The following is a 24,342-nucleotide window of genomic DNA, read 5'->3' on the forward strand; positions in this document are numbered from 1 at the left end:
CTTAAGTAACAGAGAAGAAGCAAAACCAACAAGGTTTGTATAACTAAACAAACATTTTAATTATTAAAGTGTTAAATGAACAAATGAGAGGAACTTGTAGCATAATGATGTAAATCCAAACTAGTCCTTATGAAGGTCTTTGAGACTCCTAAACGAATGAAAGTTCCTTATAATTTTCAATAACTTATATGTACTGATGTACTGATCATCCAAGAACCGTGACGTTGTCAAGATGGCGTTGTTCAGAACTCTTTTGAACAATTTATAACAGTTCCTGAATAATATTATCCTCCAAATAATGAGTACTTTATATCACCACTGAATAGTCCAAACAAACTTTGTCCTCTCGAAAAATATCTAAGCACAACATAAAACACGTCTGCAGACTTACATCAGGAACACAAAAAGTTTGAATGACTCCTGAAATCGGAATGAAACTGAATACTGAAATCTTCTCCCTATATACACCGTATATTGCGATTGTACTTCGCAATAGATCCCATGCGACAGTATACACTAATAGTTTTGATGAAAATAGCACATTCAAGTGACCTTGCGCAACCAATGGAAAACCCACATAAGTATTCTCGAAACTTCCATATCTTATCTGTCACTGAAAAACTACGCTATAGCCACCAATTTAAGTCTTATTACGATTATTATTACTAATTGTCCACACGTACGTAAAGGTCTATTTATAGATTCTACTAAATTTGCCTTTTTAACAGTCAGGTTACGTACAATTTATAACAAAAGATATTCTATACAGTTTACGACCACGAATAACAATTACGAAAATGAAATAAAACTCATGTACCAGTAGTTACAGAAAATATAGACATACATGATAACATGATTTATGTTCGGTTCTTAGAAACTCTTCTTAGCGTATATTTCCTCTTAATCGTTTCTGCAAGTTCTAACTCGTTTGTTTCATGTGCTCGTTCATTACGAGCATCAGACATTATTAGATGCTCATTTGTTTCTCCGTTAGCTTGATATTGTCAGAATCGTGCAGTGTTTTTCCATACTGCTCAGCTTCATTTTGCACTACACGTGTGCGCGTGTAACAGAAGTATCGTATATTAGGAGCTACTTTGAATGTAAATAAGTAATGGAGCAGACACTTTAGCTTTTGGTTTATTAGATTTGTTTGTGGATGAATTAAACAAACTGCTATGTCCATTTGAAAGTAGAGATGATAAAGTTTACGATCTGAAATAGGTCACTGAGTCACAAAAGAAAATTTGAACCAAGCAAACAAATGAACGTGGCATTAACAATGTCCACAACAAACTTGATCCAAGCAGTATTGAATATACCATTCTGAACTGTTCTTAGCTTGTTGCAAATAGAATGGTTCAGAATATCACTAGTGATCTTTAAAATCTTAAAATATCATCGAAAAGGATATTGAACTCAAGGGCTATCGCACATCTATCAAATACGTACAATTTTACAAGTCAATCAAACACTAAATTCGAGAAAGTTTTGGTAGAAATCTAGAAGCCTCAGAGCCAGGAAGCCAGGCGACGTGCGGATCAAGAATTTGTTGCTGAACTGGATGGCTCAAAGAATGTAATCATAGTAGTTGAGTCAAGACTGAAGCCCACTTATTCACATTTTTCAAATACAGATCGCAGCTTTTCCTCATAGAATTGTTGCTGCTTGTTTGTCAACAGTACTAACCCCCATGACACGCATGCCTCGGCCGGGGGTGCTTGTATGACGTACAAGTGCTTAAAGATGTCCGGTGGCATGGCAAACTTTCAATCAGTGTACCACTTATTTAATCTCACATTTGACATAAAATATTTTTGAAAATTGTCAAAAGGAAGAACTGTATAGCAAAGTACTATGCTAGGTTATGAGAAAATGTACTAATAGGTGTATATATGTATGTATGTATGTATGTATGTATGTATGTATGTATGTATGTATGTATGTACGCATGTATGGATGTATATTCTTGTTTTAGGTTGTGCGTAAAAGACTAACATGTTATGTATATTTGATTTGTATTGTTTGTTGGCTTTTCTTCATGATCATATTTTATGCACATATATATTTTGCACTTTATCTTGTCCAAAGTCAAGTTTATGGTGTGCATGACCGGTGACATTTATTTTTGTAATGAACAAAATACATAGCTAAAATTTTCCATATGATTATAGATTAAATATTCAAATTATTATTAATGTTAATCATATTAATTTGAATCATAATCAAAGAACATTACATTTTTGACTTGGAAAATCCTGAAACTGATGACAAATTTTAATGATTTATAGAGGATTTTACATATATCCTGTCACTATTATTGTCTTAAAAACCGTTTCTTTACTTGGAAAGGTAATCATTCCTTCCTTAACATCCGAAGCAGAGTCAGTTTTATTGTTGTGTCCTATTTTTCACTGGGTGGATTTATTTATTAGAATTTTTATTCACAGGAATTACAAGGTGTTAATAATATTCTTGGAGAGAAACATTATTTTGGAATTATAGACACGATTATTTTATATCATATTATTGTGATACATCAAACAAATGTTAGCTCATAGCCACACGCCAGACCATTGGCATATTATCACGGTCGAGACTACAGGCATATGAACACATTCGATATCTGAATTTCTTAGGAACACCACTGGAATTCATTTGGAAGACACAATACATTTTGACTCGTGATAGAACATTTAGGACTATTTGTGATTTAACTAACAATACTGTAAGTTCTTTTTAAAATTTCACTTTGAATTCGCGGGAAATAACATATCTGTTGAATGTTACAAAGCTTGTTGGTTTTCTATCGTTTATGTTACCTGCATGAGGCCACATAGTCGTAAGACTTGCAAATGAAAACTAAAGTTAGTTGTGGCAGAACCAAGTCTCCTACGATCGATTTGTTATATATGTTTTAATCAAGTGTGGTTTGGTTTTAGTTGCTAAATTTTCTTCTCGTGTGTGGAAGGCATGTTGCTGTTTGCAGAACACAAAAACAAATTCAGCTTTTTGTTTGGTCTAAGACTAATTACGTCTATGCTACTAGAGAGCTCAGATATTATATATATATATATATATATATATATATATATATATATATATATATATATATATATATATATATATATATATATATATATATGATAAAGATATCTGATATATTAATAAAGATATCGTACATATTTCCCCTGCGCAGATCCCAGTATCTTTGGAATTATATATATATGTGTGTGTGTGTGTGTGTACGTACGTACGTACGTATGTATGTATATATGTATGTATGTATGTATATATGTATGTATGTCTGTGTGTGTGTGTGTGTACACACAATCACATGAGAAAGGCAAGTTTAAGTTGGAACAACTTGTGCCCACTCCTTATTTGCTTTACAAACAAATGCAATAAATTCTATTTAAAAACATATATTCCAACCCGTGTTAGTTTGTCAGTAAGTGTAACTTCTGCTGACATAGTGATAATCATATTTTAAGAACTTACATATCCAGTCCAAACTTCAAAAGTTTGTTGTTTAACAAAGCGATTCGCTTCTATTTATGCATTATGTGATTGTGGATTGCATGCAAGCTTTGCATATTTTTGACACTGAAGAGCTTGGCAACATGCAAATCCAGTACCACGCATGTCTGAGACTGACATTATGACAAAAGAAAGTGCTCTTTTGAATACGGATAATTTTACATTTAGCAAAAACATACGTTAATACATTTTTTCGAAGACATTTACTTATTTTAAATCAGATTCACGACTCATGTTAAGCTGAGATTAGCAAGTCATAACAATTAATAAAGTCAGTGTGCTGAGTGTTTGGAACCATTTGTCTACCTTTTACATAAATACGCATATGCTAAGCTTTTCAGAGAACTGATACTATACAAAATCGTCTAGTAAATCGTCATGTAGTAGAGAGGCTTACGTAGATCTGATAGTGCAGAGTTGTTTCCATTCTTGCTGATAGGTAAATCATATTGCAACATACATACTGCTTTGTATTTCTTGGAAAGATTCAACGGACCAGTGGCCTCAGACCACAATTATTCCTCTTTGAATTTATGTGTAATCATTCGACACTTTAGCCATAACTTGTAGAATTATATTTTTTTTATAAAAAAAACATTAAACTGATCTTAGCTAAATACAACCCGGTTTCATAATAGGTACCAACTCCTTTTATGTACTACTAATATAACAAAACTGATTTAGGGAAAGTAACCAAAAAGCGTCTGCATGACCCAGAAATCAGGGACATTTTGCATCTTACTGTTTTCATTAAACAACAAGCAAGTACAAATTAATATACAATTTCATAACATTGCAACCTTACCCTTTCAAAATGATCGTAATAACAAAAATGACCATATAAGTAACTGGTAAAGAGACTATGCAAACAAGGCACTATTTCTTCGGAATATCTTCATGATTTTTGTCCACCACAAAAGGGTGGGGGTGTTGTCTTATGCCCGGTCACTAACGTTGGCATATATCACGGGAATCATATGTCTATTAGTTGGTAAGGATGAACACGGAAAACTTATGTATATTAGTTGTTAGGATGAACACGGGAATCCTATGTCTATTAGTTGCTAAGGATGAACAGTAACATCAGTTTTAGCCACTGGAAATTTGTATCAGTTTGACATAATATGCAATCTCGCTTTTCCAATGGGATATAAAAACGATCATGCAAATGCCAGTATCCTAAGTAGCTACCATATTGATCAGATCATGCTTTATTCGGGCACTGATTTTATGAGCTTAAGGCGCGCGCACACACACACACACATCTTGTAAACAGGCATACAAAGCCTTGTTCTCAGTCTCTCGGTCTGTCTGTCTGTCTGTCTGTCTCTGTCTGCCATTCTCTGTCTGTCTGTCTCTGTCTGTCTGTCTGTCTGTCTGTCTGTCTCCCTCTCTTATATCCTGCTTTGTATAATAATAATCATTCATAGGGTCCAGTTCCCAATTATTTGACTTGTTTCAGATGAGATGGTCTCGATTTGAACTCAGGGAAAAATACTTAGTTTGAAGCAAGCATAAAAAGGTGAGAACATTTAATGAGTTTATTATGACGGAAAATCTGACAAAGTCGGCAAGTTATTAAACTGGTTTTTTTTGTGTGTTTTTATTGTAAGGATGTGTACTCAAGCTTTTAACAACATATGACTAGTTTACTGTTTTTTGTGTTTTTATTGTAAGGATGTGTACTCGAGCTTTTAACAACAAATGACTATTTTACATAGAGATAAGTTATTTAACACAAATATAGTCAGCATAATTTCGACTCGGTACATTTTTTACGCCAAGACGAGGAACGTAATAAGCTCTGATAGCAACTGGCAGTATTAGCGTACAAATAACATTCGTAGAAGTTTGCCTATTTCGATGCATTCATTATTAATTTTAGCATAGTTCGAATAAATATGTTCGATTTTTACAATCGGCTTTCTTTTGAATTCCCTGTCCCAAAAGTGGTAAGATAATATTGCTCACGCGCAGAAGATCGTCGTCCTTCAAAACGGTGGTGAAATAGGACTCACAGTACTAATTTAGTTCTCATAGTAAAAATATGCAAACACCATGAAATTAAAAATTAAATAACTTAAACTTTTTAAGTGCTCATGATCAAATCTATATTTGTCAGTATAGATGAAACCTGGACGTCAGCTTCTGTGTAGAGGAAATATATGAGCCGCGGCATTTTCTGGACCTGCATGTGTTTGAGACATGTGCTTTCAATTCCGCACCAAAGAGTCAGGTGCTAATTTTAGTAGTGAGTGTTCCAAACTCAAAACTGTTAAAGGACTGAAATTCCATCAAGAAAACAATGTCTCAATTTGTTTGCACTTACAACTATGATAAGCTCTCAGAAGGTTCTTTTCCTGCAACATAACTTACATTATTAACCAATCCTGGTCAGCCAAACCCATATATACTCTATTTCATGTTCATCCATTTCCAGGCTGGTTCCCATTTTTCAATACCATTAGTACCGTGTTGGACATAGGGACCTGCTCTTTGCGCGGCAGCCAATAAATTCATCTTAATGTAAGACGAAAAGGCAAGCGCAATAATCATCGATCGGGTCAACATATGCCAATAGTTCACGACGAATTGTTAATCAAAGAAATGGGCTTCTTTGCAAACAAATAATCCACAATTTCAAAAGAACAAAAGGTTCACGCTTATATGGCAGATCACATAACAACATTGACGCATTTATCCCCAACGCGTACTACAAGATGTTCTTGTTTACAGCAATTTGTCTTTTTTCTTACAAAATTAGAATATAAAATCGCTGAGGAGAGGAGGTAATTGAAACCTTGCTAGACTATCTTCTTTTGCTTGATTTATCATATACATCGATCAATAACTTCGTTAGTCAGAGGCGCAAGTGGATTATGTGACCAAAATGCTATGACTATGGTTCTTCAAGTAAGTACCAGAAAGAAGTTAAACCAACAATTTAAGTAAAGTCAAGAAACAAATTATTTTCTTGGTTACAAAGTGAAAATTTAACAAACAGTTACAGTATTGTGAGTTAAATACCACATATCCCAAGATGTTCTATAACATGTTTAAAAGTATAGAATGTTCCGAATGAATAACAATAATATTGAATGCACTGATGAACAAAACAATGATGTAATTCAGTTTTAGTTACTCTTTTCGTTTGATTTAAATGTGGACTGTATTATCTTTGAAAGGTTAAGACACGTACAGTGGTGGAAAATGCACAGGAAAAAAACCAGCAAAAATAAACATGTAAAGACTACATAACCAAGGATTGATGATATACACACTGATTGTACAACGTGATATGGTTTGGAATCTTATGGCAAATAAATTAGCATTGAGCGAATGGCCTTGTGATTTTTCCCTATGATTATTAGTGGAGTGTTGTTTTATTTTATTGTAAATTGTCTCCTTCATGTTTATTATTAATGCTGATTATGACTAATCATTTAGCATTAGAAGACCTCTTGCTGTGCATCGAGGTCATCAATCTGTCACATAAACTTGAAAATATCTCTCTCAGGGTCAAAATTCGACTAAGTTTGAAATTGGTCTGACACGGGCTAATGCAGTTTATTTGAAACACTCTTCAAACACAAGCACGAGAATCAAGCCTCCTTGGGATTGATTTACAAGTTCATTAGATATAGTAATCATGATTAATGAGCTTAGCTCTGAAGCGCAGGCAACATATTAGTAAGTCATTTGTTTCCTCCACCAGTCTTGGTATCGACTCTATGATCGCTAGGAACGTGGACACATTATTTGGTACAACACGAGTTTTCCGTGATACACTATAGATCTAGAATGGTTCATTGTAGCTATTCTCGCATGATTTTCAATGTGCAGTGGCATTGCTACGAATCTACACCAGGCGGTAAAATTTGACTTTCTAAACAGTTTAAAGAAATTGCTGCATTATATGAATAATTCATTCCAGGCAAATATTTATTAAAAATGAAATAACAAGTCACCAACAAAATTAGAAACATTTCCTCAGTTCATGCAAACTTAAATTTTATTATGCAGGACAGACATTTATTTGCCGACAATTGTTCGCTATACTAAGGCTTACATCCACTAAACATGGGGCATTTGGCATGTGGCTAGCCCACACTGCACAGTCTAGGGCTGACCTGGCCTGCATCCACTACGTCTGGGGCACTGTGCATTCAAATTAGCACAAACAATTTAGACTATGACTGCCCTGGACTGTATATACAAAGTTTGGGGAATTTAACATGTGATTAGAACGTACGCCACATTCTTGGGCTATCCTGGTCTGCATCCACTAAGTCTGGGGCATTTAGCGTGTGATTAGCAAACACAACACATTGTAGAATTACCCTGGCTTACATATCGAAGCCTAAAGCAATTGGCCGGTGAATTAGCATACTGTGCAAGTCTAGGACTGTCCTGGCATACATCCACAAAGCCTGTGGCACTTGGTATGTGAACTAGCACACACTACACAGTCTATGACTGCCCTGGCCTACATTCGCAAGGCCTTTGGCATTTAACAGTCAAGGGTTAGCATGGTCCACATCCACAAAGCCTAGGGCATTAGGCATCCGAATAGTACACTGACTGATTCTCACAATATTTGTCCACCATAGACAGTAAATCAAGTCTGATGTCCGTCCTATGAATGCAAACAGAAATTGTTTTGAGCTAAATTTTATTCAAACATCTAATTCTCATTTACACTGACATTCATTACATTTAAATAGTCGGTTGCCAACAGACGATTGAAAGGAACAAACGCGTTCAAAATTAAACATAATCTTTGTAGTGCAATAATTTGCTTCCTACTCCGACAGAAATGTTCCAGTAACAAACATATACATTTCCTACCAGGAAAGGCCTTAGCAAAAGCGACTTCCGATTCGGACCAATTTAGCGGGGTCCTCTGGATTAACGCTCGGGGCTCCTTGTGAGCACGGAATCTAGAAATCAATTTTTAAAAAAGTTTTAATGATATTGAACTTAAGAACTTCTTCCATCACTTTAAAATTACTTTCTCCCCATAGATATATTGTCACAAATTGCTAACGCGCGGGGCTTCTGTGAGCACGGGGCCTAATTCGGCCAAACCGGTTCAATCGTACTAAGTACGACTGTTTCCTACACATATATGTTCTTTATAATGACATTGAAATTCCTTGAAATGTTGTTTTTCCTGGGCACTCATTAGAGGATAGTATAACTAATATTAAAACAACATTTGATTCCCAGACAAATAACACTGGTCAACAGTGAAATCATTACTGACTTGAAAAGGCCCTAATCTGTAGTATTTTGGTGTGCCGAACACGAATATAACCGTGAAAAATTTGTATTGGCTCTCGTTTTGAAGATATTCATATACCTCATTTTCTATGTTTCACTGTGTAAATTTCTCCAGTAGGACTGCAGCAACATCCGGAATAATGATGTAACATTGCATAATACCATCATGCTCACATCATCCACAGTTGATTGCATCATTTTCTGATGCAATGCAATACTAATGCCATGCGGCTGCTGAAGTAAGTTGACGTCAGCAGTGTACTATACATGTGTAGGCCTATTATACTAATGCCAGGCGGCTGCTGAAGCTGACGTAAGCAGTGTACTATATAAAGCCCAATCAGATAGGTTCAGCATTTAAAATATTTTAGACGTTGTGCGAGACAGTTCAAGCTACTGTTACATAAAACTTATTATTTTATCCATTTACGTACAATAAAGAACAGTAATGCCTCGAAAGTGTGTTAATACCGCGGACAATTTTTGCTATATTTGTGGGGAAGTGACATTTGCCAACCAGAAGAAAAGTATAAATTCTCAAGTGAAGAAGGCATATCATCTTTACTTCGGATGCAAGGTTGGTGACCAAGACAAGCCTTGGGCTCCGCATATATGCTGTGCTACATGTACAACACAGCTTTCACAGTGGTTGAATTGCAAAAGGTCATCAATGCCGTTTGCAGTCCCAATGGTGTGGAGAGAGCCAAGCAACCACCTAAATGACTGTTACTTCTGCTTGGCTCCTCCTCTTTCCGGCGGAATAACGAAGCGAAAGAAGTCGAGAATAGTCTACCCAAACATTCCGTCTGCATTGAGACCAGTTCCACATGGTGAGGGACTTCCTATTCCAGAACCTCCAGCAGAATATTCTCTTGATTCATCTGACGAAGACAAAGGTGAGTCGACCTGTTCTTCTCCTGGTCCATCAGCATGCAGTGATCCAGATTTTCACTGTGGTGCATCATCAACCCCACACAGAATAACACAGGAAGAACTAAATGACCTGATTCGTGATTTGGACTTATCAAAGAACAAGGCAGAATTGCTAGGATCAAGACTCCAACAATGGAATCTTCTAGAAGAAGATGTCACAATTACTGCATATCGAAAGCGCCACCAGCAATTGGAGCCTTTCTTCAGAAAGGAAAGTAATCTGATATTCTGTTCCGATATTGAGGGCCTCATGAATGCTTTAAAAATCACTCATGACCCACAAGAATGGAGACTATTTGTGGACTCTTCGAAACTGAGTCTCAAGGCTGTGCTTTTGCACAATGGAAACATTCTTCCATCTATTCCAGTAGCGTATGCTGTCCACATGAAAGAGACATACGATAACTTAAGGCAGCTACTGAATTCCATTGAGTATAACAAGTACAGCTGGCACCTCTGTGGTGATTTGAAGGTAGTTGCCCTTTTAATGGGACTGCAGCAAGGATATACAAAATACATGTGTTTCTTATGCGAGTGGGATAGCCGAGCAAGGGAAATGCACTACATGAGGAAGGAATGGACTCACAGGCAGAATGTAGCCATTGGAGAGAAGAATATCCAACACCCAGCTCTGGTTGAGGCTCAGAAAATCTTGCTACCACCCCTTCACATCAAACTAGGTTTGATGAAGAACTTCGTGAAAGCCATTGACCGGACTTTGCCAGCATTCCGATACCTGCATGAAAAATTCCCTCGACTCAGCGAAGCAAAGATTAAAGAGGGAGTTTTTGTGGGTCCTCAGATTCGAGAGCTTTTCAAAGATGACCGGTTCAACAACTTGCTGGAAGGTGACGCGAAACAAGCATGGAATGCTTTTCGCCTAGTTTCTACAAACTTCCTCGGAAATGTTAGGGCAGAAAACTATAAGGAACTAGTAGAAGACATGTTGATGAAGTATAAGAAACTTGGCTGCAATATGTCTCTAAAGATTCACTTCCTTCATTCCCATTTGGATTTCTTTCCTAGCAACTGTGGTATTGTTAGTGATGAACACGGCGAACGTTTTCATCAAGATATCGCAACAATGGAACAAAGATACCAGGGAAAATGGTCCACTACAATGCTGGCTGACTACTGCTGGACACTCCTCAGAGATGCTCCCGAACAGCTGTACAAGAGACAGGCGAAGAAATCTAAGATGTAGTCAATGACTTGATTTTTTATAGGTAGGCTATTACAGTTGACCTTTTACTATTGGAATGCATTTCGTTATGTAAACATTAATTTCTTGCAGATTACAAAAAAACTAGAGCCAATTTTGCAATTTGACTGTCATATTCGTGTTCAGCACATAAAAATTGATAAGAATTGACTAATTTTATTTCAGTAACATGACTTTTGTAAAAATTTGTTGTCCAGTGTAAGTTTTAGTTAATCAATGAAAATGCGCATACGTTTAAAAGTAATCACAAAAATCTTATATATGAAGTACAGAATAACATTTCCTTTTCTGACAGTTCTTCTCATTTATGCATGCAGATTTGACTATTACATAACAAATATATTATCTCATCCATATTACAAACATGGTATTTACAACTGCGTATTCATTACTACAAGAGAATATATAGAAATTAATTTCTCTGCTAGATTCATTGTAAAGGGGAATACAGGTAGCTCGTATCTTTGCATTTGACGTTAAGACAGTTATACCGTTTGATGACAGTTTTCAATTTGTGGCCAGAAACGATGACAAATCTTACCATATTAAAATATAAATTGTTAACAATTTTACCTCACTCAAAGTTAATAATCATTTTCTTATGTATTTAGATATAGGGCAATTTTTAGTACAAATGTAAGTATCTAAGGCCCTTTAGTAAAAAATTACATGTTATAGTTATTTGTACTCTAAAGTTTAATTATGACTCTTCTTGAGAATTGATTTAAGAGAATATTCATTTTTATGTATTTGGACCTTTGTCCTCTTTTGGGTAGGACAGACATACACATCAGTCGTGCAACTATTTTAATTTCAATGAGTCATCATCCAATATATCTGTAGAAAGTAAACGCTTACCAAAGATTCAATCACAGCGCCTACCAGATGTCCCTTATCGATGAAGACATTTAATTGGGCGGTAATGTTGAACTGATCAATACAATTCATGTCAATAGGGCATCTTAACGCATAAAGGAGTCTCGCGAGGTTTTCATATTATTTGTACGCTGATACTGCCAGTTGCTATTAGAGCTTATTACGTTCCTCGTCTTGGCGTCAAAAAAAAAAAATACCAAGTCGAAATTAAGCTGATTATATTTGTGTTAAATAACTTATCCCTATATTTATTCTGCATCCTTTAATAATCGAACAGTTATTAAATCCACTGTTCTAACGAGGTTTGGGGAATATTGAATCTGAGGATCTCAAAGAGTCAATGAAGATAAACAATATGTGGCCGTCCAAAATCTCTATGGTACAGTAAAAAATATGTCATGATCACGAATTGCAACACCATTTCTCCTAAAGTCTTTGCAATTGCATGTAGAAATTATTGGAATCAATATAACGTACAGAGCAAACACATAATACATATGGGAGAAAGAATTAATTGCGCTATCAAGACCCATTTGTCAAATGAGCTGCGACAAAACATCATTATGGCAACCGCCAGGAACAGATTGTCACGTTTGTTGAGCTTCGTTTGTAAGACCCAAGGTTTCTCAACACGCACACTTGTTTCTGTTGTATGTGGCTTTACATTTGGAAGATAAGGGCAATTGTAATTCCAAAACAACCGCAGATGTCAATTACTATGCCAATTTAATTACTGTGCCATTTCAATTACTATGTCAAGTCGATTACGGGGTTAATTTAATTACTATGTCAATTCAATTACTATGCCATTTCAATTACTAGGTCAGGTCGATTACGGGGTTAATTTAATTACTATGTCAATTCGATTACTACGTTTATTTGTCAATTCAATTACTATGCCAATTCAATTATTATGTCAATTCATTATGCCAATTCAATTACTATGTCCTAACCGCTCAGGTGGCCTAGTGGTTTGAGCGTCCGCCTCGGATGCGGGAGGTCGTGGGTTCGATCCCCAGCCGAGTCATACCAAAGACTTACAAAAATGGTACTAACACCATTGGCGCTCAGCATTAAGAAGTTAGTGTTAGGACTGGTCGGCCTGGTGTCAGAATAAAGTGACTGGGTGGCACATCATGCTACATATCTGCGGCATGATGCCAGAGTGCTAGACATCACTATAAACTGCCACACTGCATACATCGTAGCGATATGATTGAAAAATTGTTAAAGCTACATTAAAAAACCAAAACCAAACCAATTACTATGTAAATACAATCAATATGCCCGGTTTCAGCCTGACATCGTTGGCATGCCTATAATGTCATCATTTCCATAACAGGTTTACATACGGCTTAGATATTGGTTGATTCTGGAATAAGCGGCATTAAATAACATAAAGAATAAACTCCACCTCCTGTTACTTATTACGAGCCTCCACAAGAACAAGAGTGCATCGAATAATGTATGCATAATCTAACAAGGACAGTACTTGTTTTGATTATACTTTTGGACAGGTGATAATGGTGAAGATGATGAAAGATGGTAGACCTTCAATGTTATGACGTGTTTGTTAAGTTATGCGAAAGATGCTCTTTGTAGCATAAAAAGTCTCTAGGACCACAAATGTATGTCATCCAGTTCTGTCATCTCTTTTATTAGATAGAAGCATTTACAAATCTAAAATGAGGATCTCTGTGTCTGGGTTGGTATGGGCGCAAGGTGTTTGGTAGTGGTTGCGATCTCACGTCCTGCCTCGTTTAAGGTATGCGAAATTTTGCTAACGAAACAACTTGGTCGGACAATTTCGAACAAACTACAAACATTTAGCCGAACTTGTCACGGATCTTAAGCTGAATGGTAGCAGCACATACAGATAATGCTATCGCTGAAATCGAAAACATCACATAAATAAGTCATTGGCGAACACTTAGATCGTGCTAGTTGGGAGACCTTGTATCCTTATCATCCCTTTAACATGTTAATTGCCAGACCCTTCGGTTTAGGCAAAATCGAATTTGTCAAACGTTTGATCGAACGTCCACCTCAACGGATCGTACGGTGTTACAAAGAGTGGCAATCTGCGTACAGCCTCTTCAGAGAAAGTCAAAGCGATTTCATTGTGCTTGTGGAAGGCATTCCTAGCGAAGACGATGGGATTGTGTCTGACCCCAATCAAACTCAACTGGTCATTTTCGACGACATGTTAGGAGAAGACGAAGAAGAAATGAAGCTGTGGTTTACGCGCAAAGGACATCATGGTAATGCCAGTGTCATTTACATTATCTAAAATTTGTTACAACAAAGTAAAGCCCATCGCACCATCAGTCTAAACGCTCATTACGTGGTCTTTATTTTAAAGCCCCAGAGATAAATCGCATGTACAAGTCTTAGCCAAACAGATAGGAACGCCTTGGCTGACCCAACAATTGTATTGCTTTCCATGCATAACCGTGACCTTGACCTCTTAGAAATAAGAGCATTTGGAATAGGTCTGTCTTGGTTCTGATGCTTATTTTTCAATTTGTAGCAATCAGAAATAGTGTGTCCTTTCTTCTTGCAATAGTTACACGTAGGAAGAAGTATGGACTTCTGGTCAATCTTATTGGAAACTTGATTTCTAAGAATTGTGCCAGATTAAAATTTAGAAGGGCTCGTGTTAGGCTGAAATATATTTTTATTAGAAGACTGCTGCGTGGGAAACTTACTTACAAAAGAAAATGTATGAATTAAGGAATACTTGTCAGCAGTACGAGGACCTTTCCAAGGTTTCGACCTTATGCTCATCAAGGTAAACTTTAACGTCACTATGGACACAGTTCTTGAAATCTTCAAGTAATACGAGTTGTCTTAGATCTTTATAATCTTGATCAACTTTCTTATAAGAGCACCACCTATCAAGTTTTCGTACTTTTTCCCATGCAAATTTGGCATAGGTCTGGTCAGTTGATTTTCTAGATTTCATAAAACCGTGTCGATAAGCCTCACGGACTAACTCATAACCCTTTAAGATACATTCCTTAACCAGATCATAGTCATTACTCTGCTGTAGTGACAGTGAAATGTAAATATCACGAGGTTTACTAGTAAGTACACATTGTAATAATAGAGTCCAGTACTCTCTTGGCCAATTCCAAATTTCAGCAATTTTCTCAAAATGAACAAAATATTGATCTACATCTTTTTCCAGAAAAGGGAGTACTCAATTGATATTTCTTAAAACATCAAAAGTGGGTTAGTGTTTTCCGTTTTCCAGCTCCAATTCTTTTAACCTAATCTGAATTTTTTTAAATTTATTTTTTGCATTTGCCCATCCTCTCTTTCTTTCTGAGGGGCCCCGAGTGGCCGAGTGTTCTAAAGCGCTCTCCGTTACGGATCACACCCATCTCACCTCTATCTGCGTCGGTTCGAATCTTGAATTCAGCAAACGTGGGTATGTGAGAAAGCTTGCCAGTAGCTTCTCATGGGTCGGTGGTTCTTTCCGGGGTTTTCCCGGGTTCTTCCTCCACCATTAATACTGGCCGGCATTTATAGCCTATCGTGTGCTGAAAAATGGCGTTAAACCCCACAACAACAACAACAACAACTCTTTCTCTCTGTCATTGTCTTTCTCTCTTTTCAATCTCTTTTTGCATCTTCATCATTTCGTCTTGAAACTGAACCTGTCTTAATGATAACTCCAACATTTTTAGGTGTGATTTCATTCTCAAAATTTCCCACCAATCATGGGTAAAATTAAAACCATTCTCTACTTTACATGATATTGTCAAAAAAATCTTGTTTATTTCATTAAAGATGTCTAAAATGTGAAATAGTACTTGGTATTTAAAAAAAGTCCGAAACTAGTGGATTTCTGAAATATTTTAGCAAACTTCGTATCCCAAGGACGAGCGCCCAATTTTCTGTTACGAGTCTATGCTGCTAAAATAAGTAACAAAAAATAAAAATAAACAAGCGAAGACAACAAGCTTTTTAAAATTTAACAAATAATTTATTTCCCTAGAATCCAAAAGGAAAATGAAAAAAAGGAACTTACGGTACTGCGAATTAAATCCCAAAATAGTCTAATAATTATAGACACGAGTCATAATAAAACAAAGGCATGAATACAACTCAGTTCTAGTCCCGAAGAGATCCAAAACCTAAAGACAATAAAGTGTATGTTATAGTATACGGAGTGCTGATGTGTCAACAGTCTCTTGTTGAATCACAAAAATATTATTCCAGGTTTGAATTCAGTATGAAGTTTATCAGAACACTTTTGTATTTCCAGAGAAAATAATCATTGCAATTCAATAATTTGAAGACAATACAATTCAGCCCAAACTAGTCACAACATATAATACAACTTGAAGGTGCTAGATGTTAAAGCACGACTGGTAAAATCCTCACAGTTACAAGATTATATAGTTCTCTGCTTGTCCTCAGGTCACAATTAGCATTATCTAAAAACATCCATTACCTAATGGAAAATAACCCTCTAGAATAATCTAATGAGCCTTTTTTATTTACAACACAATAAACTGCAAAAGTTACTTAGGAATCTCCAAAACCCTGACCCAGATCAACATATTTCTCCTACTTGTTTACCTGAATAATAATCCTGATAATAAGGTCATACACATACAGAATGCTGAAGCTATGATTAGTTACTTACATAAATGAAATACAAAAGTCAATCAGTCAATCAGGTCAAGCAGAAATTAACTCACTTTTGGAAAAGGTCAAGTCCAGAATACAATATTACATTACAAAAGGATGTAATGAAATAAACAAATTAAACTAACAAACAAACAATTAAATTAAATATACATAACACCATCCCAGTCGGTAGTAAACATCCAGAATCTTACTTTGCGATATCTAGAGCATGTTCCTTGCTGCTATTCGTACTATTTGGTCTGCGTGTATCGCTGTGCTGACTGCGTAGAACATTTGTAAGCAGCTTACTTGACAAATTGAAATGTTAGCCACATTTCTGAGGCAAAATGATTTATATGGCAGAGATGATTTTATGAAATCTGAGTTGTTTGTGAGGAGTCACTCGGTTATAACATAGCTAGAGATCATTGTCATTTGACAGGAAAACATCGTGGCATTTCTTTGAAAAACTCGACTGGTGCTACATAGACTGCGCGGATATATCGCATTTGATCGTAAAATATTTTGGAAAATTACACCAGGAAATTGACTGAATTCTAGATAAAATGGAGCGATTTACGTAATTTTGTCATGACGTGGCTAAGTGCATTACCTATACGTCATTTTGTTGTAACGTGGCTACGTGCGTGACTTATACGTCATTTATCGTGACGTACCTACGTGAGTGACCTCTACGTCAGTTTTTCGTGACCTGGCTACGTGAGTGACATACACGTCATTGTGTCGTGACGTGGCTGCGCGCGTAACTTATACGTCATTTTTGTCGTGACGTGGCTACGTGCGTGACTGATACGTCATTTTTTCGTCACGTGGTTACGTGTGTGACCTATAGATCATTTTTTCGTGACGTGACTACATGCGTGACTATGCGTCAGTTTGTCGTGACGTGCTACGTGCGTAAAATATACGTCATTTGGTCGTGACGTGGCTGCGTGACATATACGATTTCAGTGCATGGAAGTCTCACACGACATGGTCAAAAGAACAAAGTGTTTCTACAAACTGCAAAGGAACTTGGCGAACATCGTATTTGGTGACGCACATAGGAATTTATCCATGTGACAACATGTCGTCGTGGAGCAAATTTGATGAAACCAGTTTGCCCCAGAAAAAAAAAGATATTTCTTTTGTCAGCTAAACAATGCAGATGTTTCTGATGCGGACCACGTACATGCCTGCAACGTCTGAAACAAATTTGCCATCAACAATCCTGAAAATGAACGCCCCATTGCTGTGTGACATTTTCAAAAAATTTCGTGATATCTGCTTTTCTTGTTACAGGCTAGATTCTTTGATCAATTAATAACGTGTTTTGAGATGCCGCTCTCAAGATGACTAGGTTACAAATGGAATTGATTACCGAGATCGATATGTATCATTATATCAGAAAAGGATTCGGCGGATGAATTTCTATCCGATTACGATTCCATGCAGCCTTCCAAATGCTTTCTCTAATTAGATAACAGTAATCGTTTTGTTTACGCCGTGTCGCAGAAGTTACTTTTAGATAGCCTTTCTAGAAAGTCCCCAGAACAGTTATCGAAGAAATTTTACTGAGCGACAACGTCATAGGCTACATTTTGGAAGTTGATATTGAATGTCATAATAGAATTAATGATTCACTATAAGAATCAGACACAGTCTTGACTCGGTTCTAAACCTGAACAGAATTCAGAAAAGTAGCATGATTCGAAGCTTAAAGTAAATGTTACAAGAGAAAGAAGAAAAAGATTACACGCGAATTTAAAAAGGACTTCTCTAAGTTTATTCACAATGTGGTATTTAGCAAAACCATGGAAAACATTAGAAATCGAGTCAAAGTATGAATAGTTAACAAATAATAATGGCGTCAGAAGTTATTCGTAAATCCTGTTGTTGTCGCGATCAAGGCTGTTAATGAAAACTTAGTAACAATTCATAAACAGAAACGCATATCTTTCTCTGTCAAAGTTGTTGAAGTAAGATTTGTATTATGATCACGTCGAGTCAAAGTAGGACGACAAAGCCAAGTTCATTTTTACCAGTACAGGTTCTACGTAAATGAGATGACGTTAATGAAGAAATGTTTGCTGAGCAAAGGCGTTTTAAGTTTTCACATTATCCTGAAGATTCTTTGATGACACAAAGATAAGCTCGGTGGTATGTTTAAAGCTGAGATCTCGTGTGTTCCGATGCCATAATTTGTTGGTCTCATAGCAAAAATGTATGATGTTAGGCTTACCGATGACATCGTAAGGAGTTTAGTATTAGGACTGGTAGGTCTGTTGTCAGGGCAATATGACTGGATGGGACATCATGCTACATGTCTGCTGCATGATGCTATACATCACTATAAACTGCTACACTGCAGTAATCGTAGCGACATGACCTAATATTTTCAAAGCTACGTTAAAAATCCAAATCACACACACAAACACAATGACAAAAGATATGTTTTGAATGATGGCATTAACACCTTGTCATGAGGTCGTTTCAAGATAATGAAATACTACCGATAACTTTCTAAAACTAGAACAGTGTAACAAGTAAATGTGAAATCGAAGTGGTTGAGTATTTATATATGCAAGCAGATGTCAAGAGTAACATGCAGGAACAAATACAGTCTATAACATTGAAACTAAGCTGTGCACACTTTTTCGCCATCGATAATGGCGTTCCTAAATAGAGTTTGCAGTTTTGCCGAATCAAGACAATACCGAAACTTTTAAATAAAGCAAATTGACGATTTTGGTCCAGAATACTGGGGATAAGGATTGTTTCCACAACTCCTTTTCTTTAACTCCTGCATTTTCTATATTGAATGATGTTAACTGGCAACCAAAACATGATGATTGTCTGTAAGACCTAGATGAAGCAATAAAAGATTTAACTTAGCAAAATTCTTAAGCGGTTTTGATTGACATTTTCAACAATGTATTAGACGATAATTAATATTGTACGTCATCCACTTCACTGAATGATGACTTCTTTAATATTTTCCGTGCTTGCCCAAGGGCTATCTATTATTAAGTGTTATTACGCCTACAGACGATTGGTAATTTTCTCACGTCATTTATTGTGCCATTTAAAGTGTTATTTTACAGTCTTATGCAATATAGGTATAATGAAGGTGGAGATTTCATGCAGATCATACGATTAGAATTCAAGGCATTCAAATGTTAATGAAAGAACTTACCTGCTTTAAGGTTTGCAGAATGAATTAAGCTTTTATAAGCATTACGTTTAATATAATTGTACTTGCTTGCTTAGTTTAAGTGAAGCTCTTTAACTAATATTAATATTTTGTCCTCAACGGCTAGCAAAACATGTATATTATCGTAACCGTTTTCTTTTTTCTTTTCTTTTGATTTTTTTTTTTTTTTTTGTTGTTGTTGTTGTTGAACGTGATATGCATTTGATAATAAATTTAAGCAAGCCGATAATTGCATGCGTACTCATTTGTTACATTTTTTTCTTCATTAGGGTATTTAATCTTTGTTGTAGTATAGAATGTGTTTCTCTAATCTGTACATTTACATTTAAAATCGACGCTGATCGCTGTATTCCATTCTTCCAGACTCATTTGGACACATGACAGAGTGTTTGCCGTAATCAACTTCCCATATTATGGAGTCTTTAATCGTTTCGTTGGATTTGCTTTCAATTTCGTGTTCAATTTATGAATCAGATAGGAACATTCTGTTAAAAGACTGACGTAAATTGACGATTCGATAACGTATTTCCCTTCTATGCCATATACGGTCGCATAAAAGTCGGACCCAACTTTAGACAACATATACACAGATATGCCGTGAAAAAATGCTTAGGCGGAGCACGGTCCGTGCTTGGATACGACTTAAACGCACCTAACTAATGTAGTTATTATTCCTCCTTGAGACTGGACTATGATGGTCATTTCTGACAGAACATCTGAAGAGTCCCGCTTAAACAAGTGACCAGTGCCACCTTGTCCCCTGTTATACGCAGCAATAGTTAGCTATCACAGCATCAGACTAATTTATAATATAAGAATATAATAGGTACGCAGAGATCAATTAACACTAAGAATTTCGTAGCCTCACATGCCTCGCAATAAGTTAACAAGTCCTCCAGAATACACTACTGTGAATAATGGGGTGGGGGGCGGCAAACCTAACGATAATACGTCGTAAATCTTTGTAACAGCACGGTCAATTTCTAATGTAGAAAAAGCAAGTTTTGGAGCCCTGCTTCTAAGGATATTCGTAGTGTTCTTCAATTTGAATTTAGGTAAAAAATTTAACGGTTTCTGAAGTGTCTTCTCTTTCGTATCGATAAATATTTGTCTTTTAGTACAATCTCTTAATACATGAAAAACAAAAACAAAAAATAAAAAATTAATCAAATTTATCCAAGATAATGTACTACATAACAAATGTGATTTGCATTTTTGCCCGAGCAAACACTGATTTAAAAATCTTGATAATCAATTGAGTTTGACGGGATATACATTTTTATTATGTACATCGACCGAAAGAAAGCAAAACTGCTAAAGATCTATTCGATGTTATAATACAAGCGTTGGTGTTAGTGTACTTGGTGAAGACATGTGGCGGACTTTACTTTAACGTTTGTTATGCCTGCAATGTTATATGAGACATGCTATTGTTCACCTAAGATTATTTTGAAAAAGGAAGCTGAACTGTGCACCTTGAGAAAGACCAATATATTTTGCCATTCTCACAGCATTTTGTACTAGGCGAAAATCTGTTTACAATTTATTTTACACAGTAGCTATACAACCCAAGACATTGTATGGCGGGGTCATTATTGTCATTAATATATATATATATATATATATATATATATATATATATATATATATATATATATATATATATATATATATATATATATATATATATATATAGGCCTAGGGTTAAAAGCATACATACATACAAACATTGTGTATTAGCCCTCATGTAAATTTGTTTAGATACGTCGTCAAACGTGAAGTTGCGTTTAGATCAATGTTTCTTTTGCAAAAGCAATATGAATAATTCCTTGTAAAATTCGGATATTTTTATAGGCCTAGGGTTAAAGGCATAACGATAATTGCATGTACCATTCTGATATTTCACAGTGCTTAGGGTTAAAAGGCATACGAATAATTACATGTATTATTCTGATATTTCAAAGGGTTTGGGGTTAAAAAGCATACGAATAATTATATGTATCATTGTGATATTTCACATGGGTTTAGGTTAAATGGCATGATAATAATTACGTGCATCATTCTGATATTTTACATGGCATTATATAATACGTATATTTAGGACCTAATTCAATATGGTTCCTAGCTCCTAGCGATCTGACGTCAATTTCATGAGTTATGCATTGGCATGTCACAAATTTGGAGTATTCAAATCAGCTTTGGAAGAGCTATCACAATAGGAAGAGTCCATTAAATATATAACTTCATGTGAGAATATTTTGAATGCTTATAACTTAGCAGCATTTTTGCATATTCTTTTATGCAACTGCAACAATAGACGCAAAGACAACAAAATGCTATAGAACAGAAAGAAAGTAATTTATTTCAAAATCTTTATTCTTTTGTTTTCTTTTTGGTTATGTTGCTTGTAAATACAATTCCAATAATATTTTACTAACAATTCTACTTTGTAATAATTAAGCATCTCAGTGTTTGTTTTTGAACATAAATAAGTAATACGTATTATTTTAATGTTTGAAAATGACTCCATGGAACACAGATTGATTCAGTGGGTACCCCATTTGTCATGCACATTAAGACAGCAGTCTCAGCTCGTCGAATATATATAAGTTTGCTGGATTATAACCTTCCAAAGAGGTGGAAGCCAATATGTGAAGCTAAATTCTTGGCGATGGGTTATCTTAATGTATTTGTTTCGAAACCAGACTGTGGTCATGAGGTTTCTAAATGAATATAATAACAATGCCACATTTAAAAAGACGTTTTTTTGCACTCGCAACACATAAAATCAATATCGAATCATTAGTAAGCTACCGAACGTCACACGCATTGAAAAAACATCAATTATGAATCCATTAGTGACCAAGCGATTGTCAAAAACAGCTTGTATAAAGAATTACCAAATATATATACTTTGTATAGTAAAGGACGACCAAATATTTACGATTCATATAGTACAGAATGACCAAACATATACGATTCGTATAGTATAGAATGAGCAAATACGTATGATTCGTATAGTAGAGAATGACCAAATAGATACGATTCATATAGTACAGAATGAACATATATGTATGACTGGTATAGTATAGAATGACCAAATATGTATAATTCGTATAGTAGAATGACCAAATAGTATTGAATGACCTAATATGTATGATTATTATAGTATAGACTGACCAAATATGTATGATTCTTATAATAAAGTATTGCTCTTCGATAATCCTTTATGAATATTTTGTCTAAATATACGTGTCGAAGGCTAATTTTTCGGTCAAGGTCTCGCATATAAGTAGGTCGTGCACATATATAATTTATGAAGTCTTGTAATGGATACATTATTCTTTGATATATATATATATATATATATATATATATATATATATATATATATATATATATATATATATATATATATATATATATTCATTCTATATGAATCGTAAATATTTGGTCATTCTATGATCTACGAATTGTACATATTTGGTCATTCTATGCTCCACGAATCGTACATATTTGGTCATTATATACGATACGAATTATATATATTTGGTCATTCTTTACTATACAAAGTATATATATTATATATGTATAATAGAACACTATGCAGGCAATTCTTTTTTCAGCAAATTTAATAATGATTTTTAAGAACATAATTTAAGGCCACATTGAGGTGTTGTCAACTTCACGTGCAAACCATCATTATAGGTGCATTGATTTCACTGTAGTCAAAACAGAATAAGGATTGACTGGGACGATCTTTTTTGGGTAAATATTTGTCTTCACGAGCAATGTATTTTCAATACAGAAAATTATGGGCTACTTAGGCACTGGAAAACTATTTGTTACTCTAGCATTGGGAAAAGTGGATGGGTTTTACCGAATGAATTTATCTGGTATCTATAGTTCTAGACGTCATTGGAAAAGTTCGATCCAGAGAGATATTATACCAAAATATAGATATGAAAAGTTGTGGTATATATTATGTTATGGGCAAAGTATGGTTCCATTATTTGTCAAAATTCGATAATATTATAAAGTCAGAATTTGTGTAGGTCTCGCTAGACTGGTGTCCAGAGTTTCCATCAATGAATGCAGCACTTATTGGTATCTTTTTATGCAGGACTATAACGCACCTCATTGGAGACAACGGAACTCGATGCTCGAAAATCAGCGTTCGGTCACTTGCGCAATTTGTCATTTCCTTATGCGGGTATTTTTATGTTTTTATCGTTAATAACAAACGACTGATTAACGATAAATACCATTTCAATGCAGCTGTTTGGTGTTTATCAAGATGACACGAATTGCAAATTAACAACAAGAATGGAGATCGTACAAAATCTACGTTTGAGTTGAATTATTAATCTTACAAAATTAAATACCTTTATGATTAGTTGAAAAAAAATCTGAAGCGCAAACTCTAGCTCAGCTGTTAAATGATTTACTGGCCAGGAGAGAAAAAACGGATCTACATAACCTTGGTAACTCGCTACAACCGGATATATATATATATGTATCCTAACTCCGTTTCAGAAATTGAATGACCGTCAAGTCGAGAAATTAATAGCAAGTAAATAACATAAACATTTCTTTGCTTAATTTATATTTTATGCATAGTAACTATCTATAT

The sequence above is a fragment of the Sinohyriopsis cumingii genome, unplaced genomic scaffold, assembly GCF_028554795.1.
Source record: "Sinohyriopsis cumingii isolate HCF-2022 unplaced genomic scaffold, ASM2855479v2 utg000744l, whole genome shotgun sequence".
Classification (NCBI taxonomy): Eukaryota; Metazoa; Mollusca; class Bivalvia; order Unionida; family Unionidae; genus Sinohyriopsis; species Sinohyriopsis cumingii.